Source organism: Primulina huaijiensis, chromosome 10 (genome assembly GCF_012295235.1).
Source record: "Primulina huaijiensis isolate GDHJ02 chromosome 10, ASM1229523v2, whole genome shotgun sequence".
Classification (NCBI taxonomy): domain Eukaryota; kingdom Viridiplantae; phylum Streptophyta; class Magnoliopsida; order Lamiales; family Gesneriaceae; genus Primulina; species Primulina huaijiensis.
In genome coordinates, this window is record NC_133315.1 from 7,840,025 (window position 1) to 7,859,838 (window position 19,814).

Consider the following 19,814-nt stretch of genomic DNA (forward strand, 5'->3'; position numbering starts at 1 on the left):
CCAGAACCCTTTTGGACAAGATATTCCCAGCAATTACGCTCCCAATGTCCAGGCTTCTTGCAGTGATGACATACATCAGCAGTCTTGTCAGCCTTAACTGGTGTGGCTGCCACAACAGGATTCGGAGATTGCCTCATCAAGGGCACGTTCTTCTTGGGACGTTGGAAAGAACGCTTCTTTCCCTTCTCATGCAGATCAATCTTCGTACCAGATGAAGAACCCACATAAATAACCGACTTCTCTTTCTTGATGGTGGATTCAAAGTTCACAAGCGTGTTCACCAACTCCTCAAGGGTCGGCTCCATCTTGTTCATATTGAAATTCACCACAAAAGGATCAAACGAGCTAGGCAGTGACAAGAGTAACACGTCAGTGGTCAACTCCAAAGGCAACATCAAATCCATGCCAACGAGCTTGTCCACGAGCGCAATCACCTTTAGGCCATGCTCATGGACCGAGGCCCCATCTCGCATGCGCAAAGTGATCAGCTCCTTCACGGTCGCATGACTAAGAGGACGTGTTTGCTCTCCAAAGTGCTCCTTGAGATGCAAATGAATGCCAGCAGCACTCTTTGCATCCTCAAAACGCCTCTGCAGCTCATCATTCATAGAAGCCTGCATATAACACTTGGCTTTCAAGTCATGGTCACACCATTCCCTGTAAGTCTGCAATTCCTCAGGAGTGCAGCAAGTCGGAGCCTCAACAGGGGGCGACTCAGTAAGTGTATATGCTATCCTTTCCGAATTCAAGACGATTTTCAGGTTTCTTAGACAAGTGAGGTAATTAAGTCCAGTTAATATGTGTTTGTCGAGTATTCTAGATAGCGGATTGCGAATCGAAGACATTGTCAAATTGTACTGAAAAGTAAGAACAGATAAATGTTGATGACTATTTTAAAATATTTGGTAAGATATAAAGTATGGACTTTTACATTATAAATTTTCGCTCCCACTGTTTTGACATCTTTCACTACCCTCTAGTGAAAATGGGAAACTCCTTTCCTCAGTAGGTACGCAAGGTCCAATTAGCGAATTATGATCCCGAATAATATCAACCAATCACAATTCTTAAAAGGTAGTTTCCAATTGCATCTCCATGCAACACTCTACGTAAACCTTTGTCTCACGTTTGTTTATTACCAATAATATGTCGTCCTTCATCTTTACGTGTCAAGCCTTACCCATCGATGTTAAACCTTAATGGACGGTCGCCATGAGTTCTCTCAATAATATGAGCCAAAATCATGGGAGTTCCACGTAGTTCACAACACCATGTCAATGGATGTCACAGCTTTCCGGCACCCGGGGCCCCCCCAATAATATGAGCCGAGCCCCGAGCACGGGTAGCGTTCATCATGCACCAATTGTCGATGGAAGACATGGAAATTATAAACAAATTTATAATTCTCCTTTTCGGGCTTGATATTTTTTTGAATCTTATTCAAAATGAGGGTTTTTTAATTTTGAAAGGTCTCCTCATTAATTTTATTTTAAAAGCTCGCCATGTTTGATCGTATGTTTGCCGGATTCATGCAACTTTGTTATTATCGTAATAATAACAAACATACTCATTATTTATAACATATCATGCATATATTATAAACAGTAAACAAAACAAGGATGATCAATCGCCCCAAAACTAATGGACCGTGTGAGCTAAACACGGGCCTAGGTCCAATCTTAGGGAAATGCATGGGATGCAAATGCAACTATTACAAATGCTTCCAATATTTACATGTCTTCGATATTCATAATCATCAAGGCCACCATCTTCCAATCTTGATCTTCCACTATACTAATATTTACAAATAAATATACATGGCAAATAGGGATACATCTCATGGGGGTGGGAACGGGCCATAAACCAAGCCCACTTTATAAATTGATAATTATTACAATCATTCAACACAAAATATCCTAGCATACACCTAGCAAATTGGGCTTGGGCTTTTGATCATCCTTCATGCATAATATCACATATCATACACCATCAATTAATTATCACAATAATTAATTGATCCAATATTATATATGTTGATCCAATCACTAACCGCCACAATTATAAACTAAATTAACAAAGTATACAAACTCCTTTGTCTACTTTCTAATTAATTTATTTATAACCGAATTTCTTGTAAATCACCATTTACTCTAAATAATTAAAGTCCAACTTAAATTATTTATTTAATGAGAAAATATTTGCAACTTTTGTAAATTTAAACTTAAGTGCCCAAAAAATCATTTTTCACCAAAAACATTTTGGCCCATTTAAATTTCACAAATTATGTTAGCCATCCAATGTCCCAACAACTCAAGGCCCATGACAATTTGATATTTCAAAACACCTTTTGAAAAACCCTAGTCGTCATTGCCGTCGCCGGAGCTCCGTCGCCAGATTCCGGCCAACATGCCAATTTTTGTTTTTATTCCCTCGGGCTACCCTTGCTACTTGAAATGGGCAGCCCCACGGGCAACCCGAGCTGCCTGAAATGGGCAGCAACTTGCTGCCCAAAGTTGCCCAAAAAACGGCCTTCGATTTGTTGCAAAAATCCATCTCATGCGGTTAGAAATCGACCTCAATATAATATCATGTATAAGCTACACAAAATAGTATCCATAGCTCTTGATACCACTTGAAAGGGGATCGATTAAGGTGCCCGAATGCGCAACGGAAGTTTCAAAAATTGTTTAACAAGGCAAAAGTTCGAGCACCCTAAGTACTAGTGTAGCAAATACAAAAACCACAACTATGACATTCATAGGGTGTTTAAAATGTTACCTATCAATCTCAAAGATTGATGTAATGGCTCCAACCAAGTTGTAAACAACTTGGCTCTTCAAAGGCAAGACAAATCTACAAGCTCTCCTTGTTCTTGAGTCCTTCCTTCAAAATCAAGCCCACCACCAAACTTAAAAGATCCACCTTACACTTGCACTAGAAAATGTAGGGCATTTTTCTTTGAGAAGAGAATTGTTTCTCCAACTATTGAAGAACAAGATGAGAGAAAATTTTTTTTAGAGAATTGTTTTAAAATTTCGGCCATAGCTAGTAAAAAATGGGAGAGGGATGACTTGTCTTGGTTGTGGTAAAAGCTAAAACACTTTTAGCATCCCAAGCCTTGGAGATTGAAAAAGTTTTCTCCCAACCTTTCACCTCCCATGCATGCAATGTTATTTGATTTTTAACAATTAAAAATCCATGGACTTAATTTAATTATCTCAAACATATTTGAGACTAATTAAATATTACTTGAATTTACTCAAGTCTACTAGTTAAATAATTATTCCAATTGGACTCTATAAGACCCAATGTTTTTTAAATAATTCAACACTTGAATTAATTTAATTTAGTCCATAATAATGTTTATGAAAATCACAATTTTCAAATACATTATTTATTTGGCCTACTTTTAATTTTAGGAACACATTCATAAATTAAAAGTTACATTCTCTCATAGAAGTAATACTTCTATTTTTCCTTACGCTTATAAACTTATTTATAAGCCGTTCAACACATTGAACTATTTTACTTCTCAACGGGATCTAGAAAGCTAGTACTTGTGTGGCTCTCAATGGTTCACTGATACAACTAGCTGTGGGTTCACATCTCCATTTGATTCGGACTAAACATGTCCTTATACGAGCATAATCCAATTGCTCCATTCTTACTTATCAACTCCTTGATAACAAGAACGTCAGAACTCAAGTCTGATAGTACCCAACCAATCATGTTAAACGCCTAGCAGCATCTCTTACATGATTCCCTAGGTATCAAATGACAGTGCCTGTAAGAATCATTCAATTATGGTTAGCGTACAGTACAGTCCCTTCATCTCATATATACCGACCGATTCGACAACCATTGGTATATCGAGAGTTGTCAATGAATCGATACTATGTGTCATGTCCTAGTTGCATCGATGGTGTAATCTATGAAACCCCTTTCATAATTACCACCATACTCTGATCAGGGATTTCATACTACATACACATAGGATATCCATACCCGAAGGTAAGTGGAGAATCCCCGACTACAATGCATCGACACCTATATGTTTCGCCAAAACACCCAACCTTGTCACCTGATGACCCCATGAGAGTCGATAAACAAGTCAAAGTGTAATGCTAGCACATAGAGTCTCAAAGTTGTCACGGGTCATAAGGACTTATGGTGTACAACCATAAACTAGGACGTTTCCACTCGATAAGTGAGAACCACTTGGAAAGTCCTTTATGGAGGGTTGTTCAGTGCACTCTACCAGGAGCATCTATCTGCATGCTCGGACATCACAATGTCCCCTACCAATGAAACATGGTACTCACATCGCAGATACTAGTCTCGAACTCGAGCGGCCTATATCCTTCTTAGCGGCGGCTGAATCGACTAGGAACTGTTTAGAATATACAGTATTCCAAATATGAGTTTCATGATGCTCATCATATGAGCATCCCATATTCTTTCTACTATTTGTATATTCAAGGGCTTTGTCTATGCAAATAGCATGGGTATACAGATAAAGATGTGCCAAAATAATAATTTCAAATATTATTAAAATAAAGATTGCTTATACATAGAGTTTCATTGTGAACACTAAGCCAACACTTGGCTCAACGGGCACCTACTCTTACAATGAGGTCATCCAAACTGGAAATCGTTGTGGAAACACTTACAAAGTCAGTTGGACTGAACAACCTTATGCACCAGTTTGTTTCATTGCTTCCAACTCTTCTAAAAACTGGTTATGGCATAAGAGGTTAAACCACTTAGACTTTAAATCTATTTCCTATCTGAGTAACAATGATCTTGTAACTGGTTTGCCCAAAATAGATTTTTCAAAAGAAAAAGTTTGTTCATCATGTCAGTTTGGTAAACAAGTAAGATCTTCATTAAAAAACAGAGGTTGTAAATCATATTCTCGATGCTTAGAACTGTTACATATGGATCTTTTTGTCAAATACCAGTAATGAGTTTAGGGGGAATGAAATACACCTTAGTGGTAGTGGATAATTTTTCAAGATTGACTTTGGTTATTTTTCTCAAATTCAAAGACCAAACTGCTCCACAACTGATTAAGCCTTTCAAAAGACTATTAAATGAAAAATCAGTTGGTATTGATCGAATAAGGTCTGACAGGAGGATTGAATTCATCAATCAAAATCTTTCAACTTTTTTAGAAAATACTGGAATCAAGCATGAGCTCTCAGCAGCTAGAACACCTCATCAAAATGGTGTAGCTGAGAGAAGAATTCGGACCCTTAAAGAAGCTGCTAGAACAATGCTTGTTGATTCTGGTATTTCTCAAAGGTTTTGGGCTGAAAAAGTAAACACTACATGTTACACTCAAAACAGATCGATGAATAATAAAAATCATGTGAAAACACCATATGAGATCTGGCAAGGAAGAAAAAGTGTGGTTTCTTATTTCAAAATATTTGGCTGCAGATGTTTTATTCTTGATAATGGAAAAAATCATTTAATAGCCTTTGATGCTAAATCTGCAGAGGGAATATTTCTTGGATATTTTCAGTTAGCAAACCATATAGAGTCTTTAATAAAAGCTCTTTAAATTTTGAAGAATCTATTCATATTGTTTTTGATGAAACTGTGCTAACTGATAAGCTGGGCTTTCTAGTTGAGCTAGTGATCGTTTTACAGAGATCAGTTTGGAGGATGATAATGAAGAAGAAAATCATATCAAAAAGAATATCCTTCAAACACCTGAACCAGGAATACTAGATCAATCAGTTGAACAGGAACCTACTCCTGATAATCAGTTGGTTCTTTTTACAGAGTTCAATTTGGAAGATGATACTGAAGAAGAAAATCATATCAAAAGGAATATCCTTCAAACACCTAAATCAGAAATACTAGATCAATCAGTTGATCAGGAACCTACTCCTGATAATCAGTTGGTGGAGCAAACAGATGATACTCAGTTACCAACTGATACAGCTCCAACTGAAACAGAAAACATTCAGTTACCATCAGAAATAATTGCTGATATGGAAGAATCAAATACTGAACTCAGATGGAAGAAATCACATCCTCCAGAATTGGTGATAGGTAATCCATCTGACCCGGTAAGAACAAGAAATCAAATGTTTAATTTGTTCATTCATTCTGCTTTTGTCTCACAACTGGAACCAAAGAAAATAACGAAGCACTTGCCGATCCCAACTGGATAAATGCAATGCAAGAGGAGCTAAATAAATTTACCCATAAAAATGTCTGGAACTTAGTTCCAAGACCAGTTTGTAAAACAATTATAGGTACAAAATGGGTATTCAGAAATAAACTGAACGAAGATGGTTCAGTTGCACGCAACAAAACAAGACTTGTAGCACAAGGATATAGGCGAGAAGAAGGAATTGACTATGATGAAACGTATGCACCAGTTGCAAGACTGAAAGCAATCAGAATATTCCTTGCCTATGCATCATTCAAGAACCTTAAAGTTTACCAAATGGACGTAAAGAGTGCATTTCTGAATGGTCAGTTGCAGGAAGAAGTTTATGTTGAACAACCACCAGGTTTTATCAATCACTCTTTTCTTGATCATGTCTATCATTTGAACAAAGCTTTATATGGTCTTAAACTAGCTCCAAGAGCTTGGTATGAAACACTTTCAAAATTCTTAACTGATCATGATTTTACTGTTGGATCAGTTGACAAGACCTTGTTCAAATTTTCTAAGAATGATCACATTTTACTTGTGCAAATATATGTTGATGATATTATATTTAGATCAACTAACCCCAAATTATGTGAGAAATTTGCCAAGTTAATGCAGGACAAATTTGAGATAAGTATGATGGGTGAACTGACATTCTTTCTCGGACTTCAAGTGAAGAAACTGGACACTGGTATTTTTATCAGTCAGACCAAATACACTAAGGAATTGCTCAAGAAATTTGGCATGGAAACATGTTCAGCTGCCAGCACTCCCATGAGTTCATCAGTCAAACTAGACAATGATCAAGGGGGAATATCAGTTGAGACGACACTCTACAGAGGTTTAATAGGTTCATTATTGTACCTAACTGCTAGTCGTCCTGATATTGTATTTGTTGTTTGCATGTGTGCTAGATTTCAAGCAAATCCTAAGCAATCGCATTTTTCAGTTGCCAAAAGAATTTTAAATATCTAAAAAGCACTCAAAATGTGGGATTATGGTACGCTAAAGACTCCTTTTTCAATTTAGTTGGACATTCAGATGCATCTTATGTAGGATGTAAGTTAGATCGTAAAAGAACCAGTGGATCTTGTCAGTTTCTAGGAGACAGACTGATCTCATGGTTAAGCAAGAAGCAAACATCCATAGCCACTTCAACAACTGAAGCAGAATACCTTGCTGCTGGAAGCTGTTGTGCCCAACTGCTCTAGATTCAGCAACAACTGAAATATTATGGAGTTGATGCTATAGAATCTCCCATATTTTGTGATAATAAAAGCACGATTGCAATAATTTACAACCCAGTTCTTCACTCAAGGACCAAGCACATTGATGTCAGGCATCACTTCATCAGAGATCATTCTTTGAAGAAACCTATCAGACTGGAATATGTGTCAACTGAACAACAAGCTGCTGACATCTTCACCAAACCATTACCAGAGACTAAATTTTCTCACTTTCGCAATATACTTAGTTTAATTGATTTATCTTAATTTTATCAGTTTATTGCTGATATATCAATTGTTATTCACTTTTAATAGTTAGTCATTTATATGTTACTACTCATTCAGTTAGTGAATTGGTTGACAACTGATATCAGTTATGTTATTGTTGCATCAGTTGATATTCACTTTTAACCATTAGTCTTTTATCTGTTATTACTCATTCAGTTAAATGAACTATTTGTCAACTGATGTCAGTTATTATTGCAAAAAAGTAAAGAGCCAATAATAAATTGAAACTTCAGTCAGTTTGAATAAAATCGGAACCAAACTACACGACTCATTTCCCTTTCAACAGCATCTTGCCAGAGGGTTAACCAGTTATTCAAATCTTGACAGTACAGTATCCTATAAGATTCTGAAGAGGAAATCTTGTCAAGCGTGTTCCACTCCTTCCACAGCATAACATGCATTAGAACTTGATCAGTAACTTTCGGTGAGAGGTGACTTCAAATCGTCGGAAATACTTCCTAGCAATAGCTCTTTGTCTGGCTGTAGGGACTTCTCCATGATGCCGTATACTCTGAAGTTCATGCACCTTAATCCAAGAAGACATGACACCTGACCAGACTTTCACTTCGATGCTTTCTTTAAAAGTCTCTATTTGACGAAGTGTTGATGAAGAAACCGAGAAGTTGGAACTGCTTGCACTAGACATGTTTGCTGACTTATTGTTATCTAATATTCTTACTCTTATTTATAGTTAGGCTGTTATCAGAATAATAGAAGAAGACGAAGAGACTCTATCAACTGAAAGCTTTTGACTTATTCAGACTGAGTTTTTCTTACCCTATATTTTATTTATATGTATTTATTGAGGGAGAATATCGGATTTAAATGGTTAACTGAGAAGAAATCTTCAATTAGTCTTCAACTGAACTGAATCAAGTCACAACTGATCACTCAGTTGCTGACCCAACTGATCTTATCACGTAAGTCAACTGATTAATCTTTAAATATTCTATAATAATTGATGTGACTGTTTGTGTGCGCATTCATTGCAATCTTTCAACTAATATTATCTTTGAACGTGGACCCACGTAATCCATGAATTTCTCTACACACGCTTTTTCCACACGCAAAAGCATTTTTAATTCAAATTTTCCTTGACTGACACATGTCCAATAATTTGAACAGTCACCTACATCAGTACTATACCCGCTCCACTTCAGTTTTTCTCCTTACGCTTATTTTAAATTTACGGAGAAAAAACAAATTCAAGTTTTCTTTCTCGCAGAAAAACATTCATTCAAATGGCAAATCAGATCCTAGCTCATGTCATGAACGCTATGGAAATCAACTTTGACTCAGTTATGACTGTATCAGATGAAGCTGTGAAGAACATCTTCATCAAATTGGAAGCAGCTGGTCTGAAAATATTTTTGGGATTATCTTCCCAAGAAGTCTATGCTAAAGAGATTCAGGATCTCTATGGCAACGACTATGTCACTACAATCGACAGTATCGTAGCTACTGTAAATGGTCAGCTGCTGATCATTGAAGAGGATTTCTTCTACAACCTATTTCAACTACCTTCCGACGGGCTAGTTAATCTGACTGAAGTAAAGGCATCTGATATTGAGGAGATGCAAACCCTTCTTTCTGCTGATGGTCGGAAAATCAAAGTTTCCGATACCAAGAAGGAGCTGAAACCAGAAGTCCAACTGCTGGCAGATATTGTAGCCAAAAGGCTTTTAGAAAAGGCTGGATCCTTTGCTGCATTTACTCTTGAAAAGTTGCAAGCTATGACTGCTATCATGGCTGGGCGGAAAATGAACTGGAAGAACATTATTTTCAACATCCTAAGGAATATGTTTCAATTGTCCAAGTAATCAAGGGGTTTTGCGTTGCAGCTCAGCCATTTGATGAAAGTTAAAGGATTGGTAACTGATGACTCTGAAAAGTCATCAAAGCTAAAAATCTTCAGTGCCAAGAATGTCCAGCCACCAAAGTAGAAATTGGACATATCTCCTGAGCAGTTCTTGAAAGTGAAGAAGGAGATTGGGACACAGGAAGCTCCCAAGTCAGTTCAGAAACAGAAGACTCTTAAGCAGAAGTTGATCAAACACAAGTTGATCATCAGTGAAACTGACTCTGAAAAGACTCCATCGCCGAAGATCTTCAAGAAGCCAAGAACTTTGAAGACAAAACCTGCTATTGTGGTTGGGACAATACCAACTGAAAGACAGATGCTCGGAGGCTCAACAGCTTATCAAGGCTATCCCTCTGAAAGCTATTCCAACTGAATCCTCAACTGATGAACAATTACTTTTGTCTGCTGTTCTATCGAAGAAAAAGGTCACCAAATCAGGTGATAAGAAGAAACTTGCTGGAGTTAATGCTCCATTCATCACTATCACTGGCTTCACCCCTCTTCCTCATGTCAGACCAAAGGGGCTAGTGATCAGAGAACAAATTGATGCGACTAGTTCAGCGTTGAGCATTCCTCATGCCCTGACTGACTCAAAAGGCAAGGGCAAATTACAAGAAGAGCCCAGGCCAACCAATGCAATCCAAACGCACATTGATCTTATTTGTGAATAGATCAATGAATTTTCAGCCAACAAACTCAAGACTTACGATGAATGGGTAAAATTCAGAACGGACGTCTTTGACAAAGAGCTACAGAGAAAGTCCAAACTGAAGAAATTTATTGAGCTAGAAAATATTGTTTTGAAGGTAGTCAAGACATCTATCATTGTTCAAGCCTTAGGACGAAAGAACTATTTCTTGAATCAGCTGAGAGCAAAGAGGCTACAGAAAATAGTTGCTCAACTACGACTAAACTATGATCCTACCAATCCAACTGCATACAATGACAAAGCTGTGCATGACCAACTGGACTCGGATCTTCTCTCATTGCAGATGGAGATCAAAAATTGGGAAATGGATCAAGAACTAGTCTTTCCAGAAGCCTCTCAAGATTTTTCGTCAGAAGATCCATATGAAGAATCAGTTCAAGAACCCCCCAAGGACAGAGTTGCTGAATCTTCCCAACAAGCAACTGCCCCTTCCACTTGAGTTGCTCAACCTTCATCATCTTCAGCACCTCCCTCTTCAACTGCTGATCCGAAGATTTATTCCGAAGCTGATTTATCATTGGCCAATCTTGACGAGATCATCAAATCAATCACCTCTGATATTCAGCTAGAAACATCCAGATCAGTTGAAGATGTTATCTTAACTGAGGAACCAGTAGATCCAATTTTTGTTGAAGAACCAGTTGTTCAAGCTGTTTTGTCTGAAGAACATGTCGAAAAGGCCATTTTTGAAGAAACTGAACAGCCAGTTCAGTCAGTTGTTATGACTGAACAGGCAATTTTTGAACCAACTGAAGATACTCAGCTGCACTCAGCTACAACTGAAGAAGTGCCAGCTGAAGAGCCAGTTCATAAAACAACTGAAGAGCCAATTATTCAACAAACTGAAGAACATTCAACTACTTTTGTCTCTTCTCCTCCCCAGGAACATACAACTGCAAATATTTCAGAAATGTTGACGCTTGAAACAGAAGCAACTGACGGCACTATGGTTATCTTTACTTAACAAGAACATGTGCCAATTACAGAAACTTCCAGAGTCATGTCCCTTGGTATTTCAGATACTGATGCTCTGTTTCGAGAAATTCAGAATGTTGAGACCAACATCGTCAGTTTGATGAATTCTATTTCTGAGATAAAGTCAACTCAGCTTGCACATTCTTTGAAGCTTAACTCCAACAATGAGTTTACCACAAATAGACTCAATCTCATCAATCAAACGGTGTTTTCTATTATTCTCCAGATGGAAGAAATCAAGAAAGAAAGGTTGTCGACTGAATCTCACTTTCAAACTCAAGCTTTAGTCGGCAGACGCTTTGATTTTCTGGAAAACAAAGTCACCCAAATGATTGGTACGCTGCAAGACATCGTGATGAATACTATGTCAGATATCGCAGCGGATGTCCGAATTTTATCCATGAAAATTGATGTGCTTGACAAAAAGGGGGAAATAGGAGAAATAGAAGATCAGAAAGACAAAGGGAAGAAGAAGATATGAAGACCAACTGACTTCAGTTATTGGTTGAAGATTTTTTTCTTTTTTGTACGAATCTGTACATTAGAAGAATTTTTTTATCTATAATAAAGTTCGAAAAATATTTTTTTTTAGTTCAGTTGATCAGTTCATATTTTAAAAGTTTTGTCTAACACCAAAAAGGGGGAAATATTGGGAAACTGAATTCTGGTTGTTTGACAAACTAAGTGTTTAATTTATTGGACTAAACTGATCAAGAAATTTGAAGTAACTGAACTACATAAAACAACTGACAGTTGTCTAACTGAAGATTAATGCGCAGTTTATCGAAGGCAACTGAAACCAGTTGAACTGAACTTACGAAGTCAACTGACCGATCAGTTGGAAACTGATCAGTTGATATATTTAGTTATGAGCTTACCAGAGATTGCTTATCAGCTGATCATTCAGATGTACACGTCATTAGTTGGAGAAAAAGACACCCAACCAACAACAGTACAAAGCAGACTGCAACTCATAGTGGAACGCCGCATTTCAGAGCTTACAGTGTACGAATGTCAGAGGAATTTTGACGTGGCAATCAACGTGTATAAAGATTCAAATTATATTTAATGTTACCGTTGAAGAGAAGCCTATAAATAGGTAAGAAAAGCAGTTGAGAACATAGCACATCTAATCGATCTATCTATTCTCTCAAGCTTGTTGTTACCCTGCTAAATTTATCGCTCTTACTCAAGAATCAAAAAGCTCACACTTATCAGATTTATTTGTAGCATTTGAGGCTACCTTTCAAGTTTATAAGCACAAATTGTTTTGTTGTTTATTTGATCTTTAACTAGGTCAGTTGTGCTAAGATCAGTCGAAGAATTGTGAGATATTTCGTAAACTAAGAGTTTCAGTTTTGGAAGTGTTAAGTCCAAACTGAAGTGGGTCTGTACAAGTTTTGTATCGATCAAAGTTTTTTAGTGCGTATCCTATCCTTGTGATAGAAGGGGTGACGTAGGAGCATTTGAAGTCTCCGAACATCCATAAATATTTGTGTGTTCTTACTTCAGTTATTTATTCTATCTTTCAGTCACTTTATTTCCGCAACTGTTATCAGTTAAACTGATTGTCATTAACCGACGAGATTCCTAGTTTCAGTTTGTCACAACAAAACTGACACTTCATTCGAAAAGATTATAAAATCTTGAGTGTTTATTCAACACCCCCTTCTAAACACTTCTCAACCAATCAATCGATCCTAACAGATTACCTAAAAAGGATGAGAGACAAAAAGAAAACCATTCAACCACCGAAACCATAGTCTGTTATTTTTGAAAAGAATAAGAGACCTGCTCAGATTAGGCCGAGGAATGAATTAATGGCTCGACCAGATCTTAAAAGATTAGATTCGATCTAATGCAGAGAACGTTCTGGATTTCGCCATTACGCAAATGAATGTGCAAACAGAATTTGTAAGAACAAAGGCATGACTGCTTCCTTGAGTTATGATGACTCAGAAGAAGAAGTAGAATCCATGAAAGGAGAAGATCATCCTCCTTGTCTGTTGTTTTGAAGGAAAAATTTTGGATGCAAGTCAACCCGCTAGGTGTTTCAACACCGGGTCGCAGCACCATTCCAAAATTCTCGTGTCTCAATTCTAAATCTCACGGGGACTCAAGCAATCAAGAAATCTAGAATGTTGATTCCGATGAACTCACCTTTGAAAGTGTGCAGACCATGTATGAAGAGCTATACAAAGATTGGATCGAAAGAAATAAGAAAAATTTGATCCTCTCAAAAGACAATGCCGATCTGAAAGAGTGTGTATCTCGACTTGAAGTTGTGCTAAGGAAAAAAATCTTGAGCTTTGCAAAGTCAAGAATGATCTTGAGAAGGCCTCAAAAACAATTTCAAAATTCCACTCGAGTTCAACAAAACTTGACTCGATTCTAATAATGAGAAAGAACAGTAAATCTGGTCTTGGATACGTAAAAAGTACATATGGACATGGAGAAACTTCCAACTTCGGATCACAATCAGCTGTTTTTGTAAAGGAAAGAAAAGTCACTCCGATCCATTTGAAAATTGATCATGTGGTAAAGTCTCTTATTTGTCAATACTGTCATAAGTCAGGTCACATCAAACTTTTTTTGTTTTAAATTGAGAGATGACTATATGAAGTGGCATGCAAATCGGGTGTTGCCCAAGTTGTTGTCCAACACCAAGCGCAACAAAGCAGTCAAGAAACCTCGCGTGAAGAAAGTTTGGGTACCCAAAACTGTAATTCAATACAATGTCATTTATACTCATTTAAAACTAACATTGCAGGTATATGGTATTTCAACAGTGGGTGCTCACACCACATGATTGGGTCCAAGGAACATCTCACTGACTATGTTGAAGTAAGAAATGAACCTTTAACTCATGGAGGTGGTGCAAAAGGGAGAATTATCGGCAAGGAAACCCTAAATGTGGACAGACTTCCTAAACTTCACAATGTGCTCCAGGTTGAGGGACTCAACTCAAACTTAATAAGCATTAGTCAACTGTGTGATGATGACTTGCATGTTAAATTTAACAAGAAAAATTGTGACGTCTTTGATAACATTAATTTTTGTGTTATGTCAGGATCTAGATCTGCTGCAACTGCTACCAACTGGGTGAAGACCATTCTTACCGAAATAGAAAGTAATAGAGTTCGACTTATGCAATCAAAAATTGGGTTATGCAAACTTCAAGATGTTGAAAAACCTTAGTTAGTATGATGTTGTATAAGGTATGCCAATTTATGCTCAGGAACTACATATGTTTGTGGACCATGCCAGAAGGTAAGCAAAATCGTGTTCTGGACCAAGTGTTGCAACATTTTGGGACAACACTGTAACGTACCGTACTTTTAAACTATTTAAAATTTACGGAAAAATAAAAATTTTCTTAAATGAATAATAAACTTTCAAGTTGCGATAAAAATAAACTGCTCGTCCAAAATATTTGCAATAAAAATGATTACAAATATAGTTTGCAAAAGAACTGGTTTAAACAACGTAAGGCAATCTCGTAAAAATCAAAGTATTTGAATCAACATGCGTAAATGCTTAAAACATGGGCTGTCCTCAGGTTTAGCCTCCACGCAGTCCGAGCCAGCTCATTGGTCCCCACCCCTCGTCTCCTCATACTCGTCCTCACCTGCATCGATCAAGTCTAGTGAGTCTAAAGACTCAACATGTATAAACTTAGAATAACAAATAATACGTAATAAAACCACATGCATTTCAAAGTAGAACATACATACTTAGACTTGAACGTACTTGCATAAACATTGACATGCCGTCATAACTTAAAATTTTTCATAAACATTCTTCCATCATACATACTTGGACATACATAAACATCAACATTTTGCGTAGAGATATGTTTCAAAGCAAGTGACCCATACGTAAATGCGGCTGATCAGACTAAACCACAGTACTGGGCTGACAGGGATGTCTACTACCACATACATGAGATCACGGGTCATGCTTTACCAGGTGGATTGGTCCTTGGTCATACTTTACTGCTTTCCAATCCTGATATAAACCTGGTCATGCTTTACCGGGGTGGAGAGGTCCTCGGCCATGTTCACCGACTTCCAAATCCGTTCATATTTGGTCACAAGACATTTCGCATACCTCAATAACATAAAAATTTTCTTTTGCACGTCGAACATACTTACATGGCGTTGAGGGATTTGCTGAATCTCGCTTGGGCTACTACTGCACATACTAACACATTATCAAGTACTTAATTTTTCATAACTTAAACGTACTACTCGTACTCAACCCCGAAGTTATTAAATGACTTATGACATTCTAGAGCACTCAGGACTTGACCTCGTTTAATCGTACTAAACAATGACATCAACCCCCGAAACAAACCCTAAAATGATGTGTGAACATTTCCCAAACCATAGAAGACATGAGCCTAAAATAGTGGTTTAAAAATCATGGACAAGTGCATAGGCGTTGGGTCTTGCTGCGCTTCAGCGCTGCCTAGAGGCTAGGCGCTAGGCTCTAGCACTGCAGCGACACTAGGGCAGCGCCATGGCGCTAGTGCTGTGCAGGATAGGTGCTGCGGCACTCCCTGTACAGCGTTGCGGAGCTCCCTGCACAGCGCTGCAGCGCTAACCCTGTGCACAACCAACACAATGAATGTATTTTGATGAAATTTCTATGTCACGCCCAACCGACTCGAACCGATGCAACGAGACCCATCCTAGTACACTATGGAGATGATTCAAACTTACACAACACTTCAAAATAACGATGTACATCATACAACGCAACACAATCCGTGGACACGAACGTTTGACACCAAAATGCTTCCTACGACTTCTAATGCAACCAAGTGCCTATCGACACAAAACAAAGCACCAAAAATAGTCCAAACATCATACTAAATATGCCTAAATGCAGCAGCGATCACCTGGCGATTCCCAACGAAGCCTGCAACAAACAATTCTCAAGATACGTCAAGAACACTTTTTCATAAAATCGTAGTTTGAGCAGTCACACGAGAAAAATCATAACTCTCTCGTTTCTTGTCCAAAAATTACGAATTTACTGTCAAATCGAAGGTATCAAAAAGTAATACGTTTTGTATGTTGAAAGTTTTTCCAGAAAGTCAACGAATAATTCACAGTAATCAAAATGACATCAAACTTGGTTTTTAAGATCTAAATATCGTTTCAAAAATGATTCAACCATTTTTTGCTCAAACTCTGCACAACATACTTGAATTTTTACGCATAAAGAACATCAAAACATATAGTATGAGAAGATCGATACAAAAACAAAAGATTATACATGCTGATGAATATACTACCGAAACAGAAAGATGCGAGGGTTGATCCGAGATGAATTGTGGCACTATTTTGCTGCTAAAATTTACGTGTGATTGCTGAGAAAATTTGAAGATGAGGGTGGCTGCTGGAGAGAGTAACAAGAACCCTAGCTATCTCTCGAAAAAAATAAAACAACACAATGATATGTGGGTGTGTGTGAATCGTGTATGTGCGTGTGTGTAGGGAACATGTGTGTGTGTTTAAATAAGGGTAATTATTTGCTTAATTAATAATTAAAATGTTAATTAAAATTTTAATCCACACTAACTTTACAAAAATCTCCTAATTAAAATAAAATACACAATTGACCACTTTAAAAGTTTTAAAATCTTAAAATCACTTAATAAATAAATTAGACCTTAAAAATGCTTAAAAACTTAATAAATAATTTAAAATACCACTTTCTTGACTTGAAATAAAATACCACGTTTTAAAATCGCCTAAATCGTAGCCGGCCTCAATTCCCCGATCCCGCATCGAATAATCGCCTGAAACATGAAACTCGAGAAAACATTTTAACGTGCATCACATAAACATAAATAATTTTACATAATGAAATTCATAAATCATGCATCGCTAAAATAATTCTAAAACTAAATAAATAATTTAGCAATTTAAATAAATGCATGGGTTTTACGTGTACTGATTTTGGGCTCTACAATTTCTCTCCCACTTAAATAAATTTCGTCCTCGAAATTAAATCTTACCAAAAAGTTCCAGGTAGCGATTCCTCATGACTGCTTCGGCATCCCAAGTGGCCTCCTCCACTGATTGATTCAGCCACCGGACTTTGACCAACTTGGTCACTTTGTTCCGAAGTCTCCGCTCCTATCTGTCTAAGATTTGGACGGGTCTCTCCTCATCGGAAGCCAACTGTAACGGCTCAAAACTCAAGACATGCGAAAGATTTGCTATATACTTCGTCACCATTGAAACATGGAATACGTTGTGTAGTCCGGCCAGATTTGGAGGTAGGGCTACACGATAAGCTAGTGTCCCAACTCTGTCAAGAATTTGAACGGCCCAATAAATCTCGGACTCAGCTTGCCTCTCTTTCCAAACCTCATAATACCCTTCATAGGTGCTATCTTCACGAATACGTGATCTCCTATGACAAAGTCAAGATCCCTTCTTCTCTTGTCAGGTTAACTCTTTTGACGACTCCGGGCGGTCTTCATCCTGTCTCGGATCTTGGCCACAACATCTGCTGCTTGCTGAACTATCTCTGGGCCAAGTTCTGATCTCTCACCTACTTCATCCCAATGAATCGACGATCTGCACTTCCTTCCATACACTCCTTCGTAGAGAGCCATACCTATAGATAATTGGAAACTGTTGTTGTAGGTAAACTCCACTAAAGGTAGCTTCGATTCCCAATTCCCATGGAAATCGATCACGCAAGCTCGCATCAAATCTTCCAAAATCTGAATCACTCGCTCAGACTGACTGTCTGTCCTATGGTGGAATGCCGTACTGAATAGCAACTTCGTCCCTATGGATGCATGTAAACTATTCCAAAAAGACGATGTGAATCTTGGGTCCCTCTCGGACACGATAGAAACTGGGATACCGTGAAATCAAACTATCTCCCTGATATAGAGCTCTACATACCGAGTCATGGAGAAAGTCGTCTTCACCGGTAAGAAATGCGCTGACTTAGTAAGTCGATCCACTATAACCTAAATGGCATTGGATCCTCTGACTGACCTCGGTAAACCAACAACGAAATCCATTGTCATATTCTCTCATTTCCACTTGGGGATAGGGAGCGGCTTAAGCATTCATGCTGACCTCTGATGCTCCGCTTTCACTTGCTGACAAGTGAGACATTCAGATACAAATCGGCGGATGTCTCGCTTCATAACTGGCCACCAATACAGCATCTGCAGATTCTTTTACATCTTGGTACCCCCTGGATGAACGGAATACGGAGATGCGTGTGTCTCTGACATGATATCCTCTCTGATCGAATCAACACTAGGCACCCACATCCTTCCTCTGTACTTCACAATACCATCGGACACTGTGTAGAGTACATTGCCCTTGGCCTCATCCTTCAGTCTCCATTTCTGTAACTGCTCATCAGAAGGCTGACTCTGTACGGATTCGGTCTAGCAAAGAAGACTAGACTGTTAGATTAGACAGCTTAGGAGGTCTGCTCTTAGGATAAACGTCCAGGTCAAACCTCTGAATCTCTGACTGAAAAGATATCAGCAATGACAGCTATGCTACGACTGCTACTTTCTGCTCAAAGAATCTGCCAAAACATTAGCTTTCCCTGGATGGTAGCTAATTTCACAATCGTAATCTTTCACTAATTCAAACCACCGTCTTTGTCTCTTGTTCAGTTATTTCTGCATGAAGAAATACTTGAGACTCTAAGTCGAGATCATGAGTCGAGTAGTTCTTCTCATGCACTTTCAACTGTCTGGAGGCATAAGCTATAACCCGACCTTGCTGCATCAGAACTACACCTAAACCGAGCATAGAAGCATCGGTGTATAGCACAAAATTTCCTTGCCCTGCTGACATGGCTAACACTGGCGTTGTGATAAGAGCTTGCTTCAAAGTATCAAAGCTCTTCTGACACTCATCACTCCAAACGAATTTAGCAATCTTTTTAGTCAACGAAGTGAGTGGCACTGCAATCGAGGAAAATCTATAAATAAATTTCCTCTAGTATCCTGCCAAGCCTTGGAAACTACGGATCTTTGATGCGTTCTTCGGCTCAACCCATTCCTTAATTGCTGCCACCTTATCTGGATCCACCTCAATGCCACTGATAGAAATTATATGACCCAAAAATGCTACTTTCTCCAACCAAAATTCATACTTACTAAATTTTACAAACAACTTGCGACTCTGCAAGACTTGCAAAACTGTACCTGTTATCACTTTGATTGTTGCACTCCCAAGAGCAGGTTGTCCACAAGTAGTATAATTCGGTGAGTCCGATATCGTATCCACAGGGAATCTAAGGTAATTACAAGTCCACTACAATGTCTTTTTGTTTTGTTTTTGTTTTTGTTTCTTTTTAATTTTAATTGTTTGAATCTTTAATGGGTAAATTTTAATTGTTCCAATTTTAATTTAAGTAGTTGAGATTAAAGGATCCACTCTTGGTATTTTAATAAAGTTAACATTAACGAACAATATTGGAATCCACTTAATAAAATGGTTCCAATATATTAAATAATCATATTTATATTATGTTATAAATTATTATCTTATAAGTATATAATATATACCAAAACTTATAAAT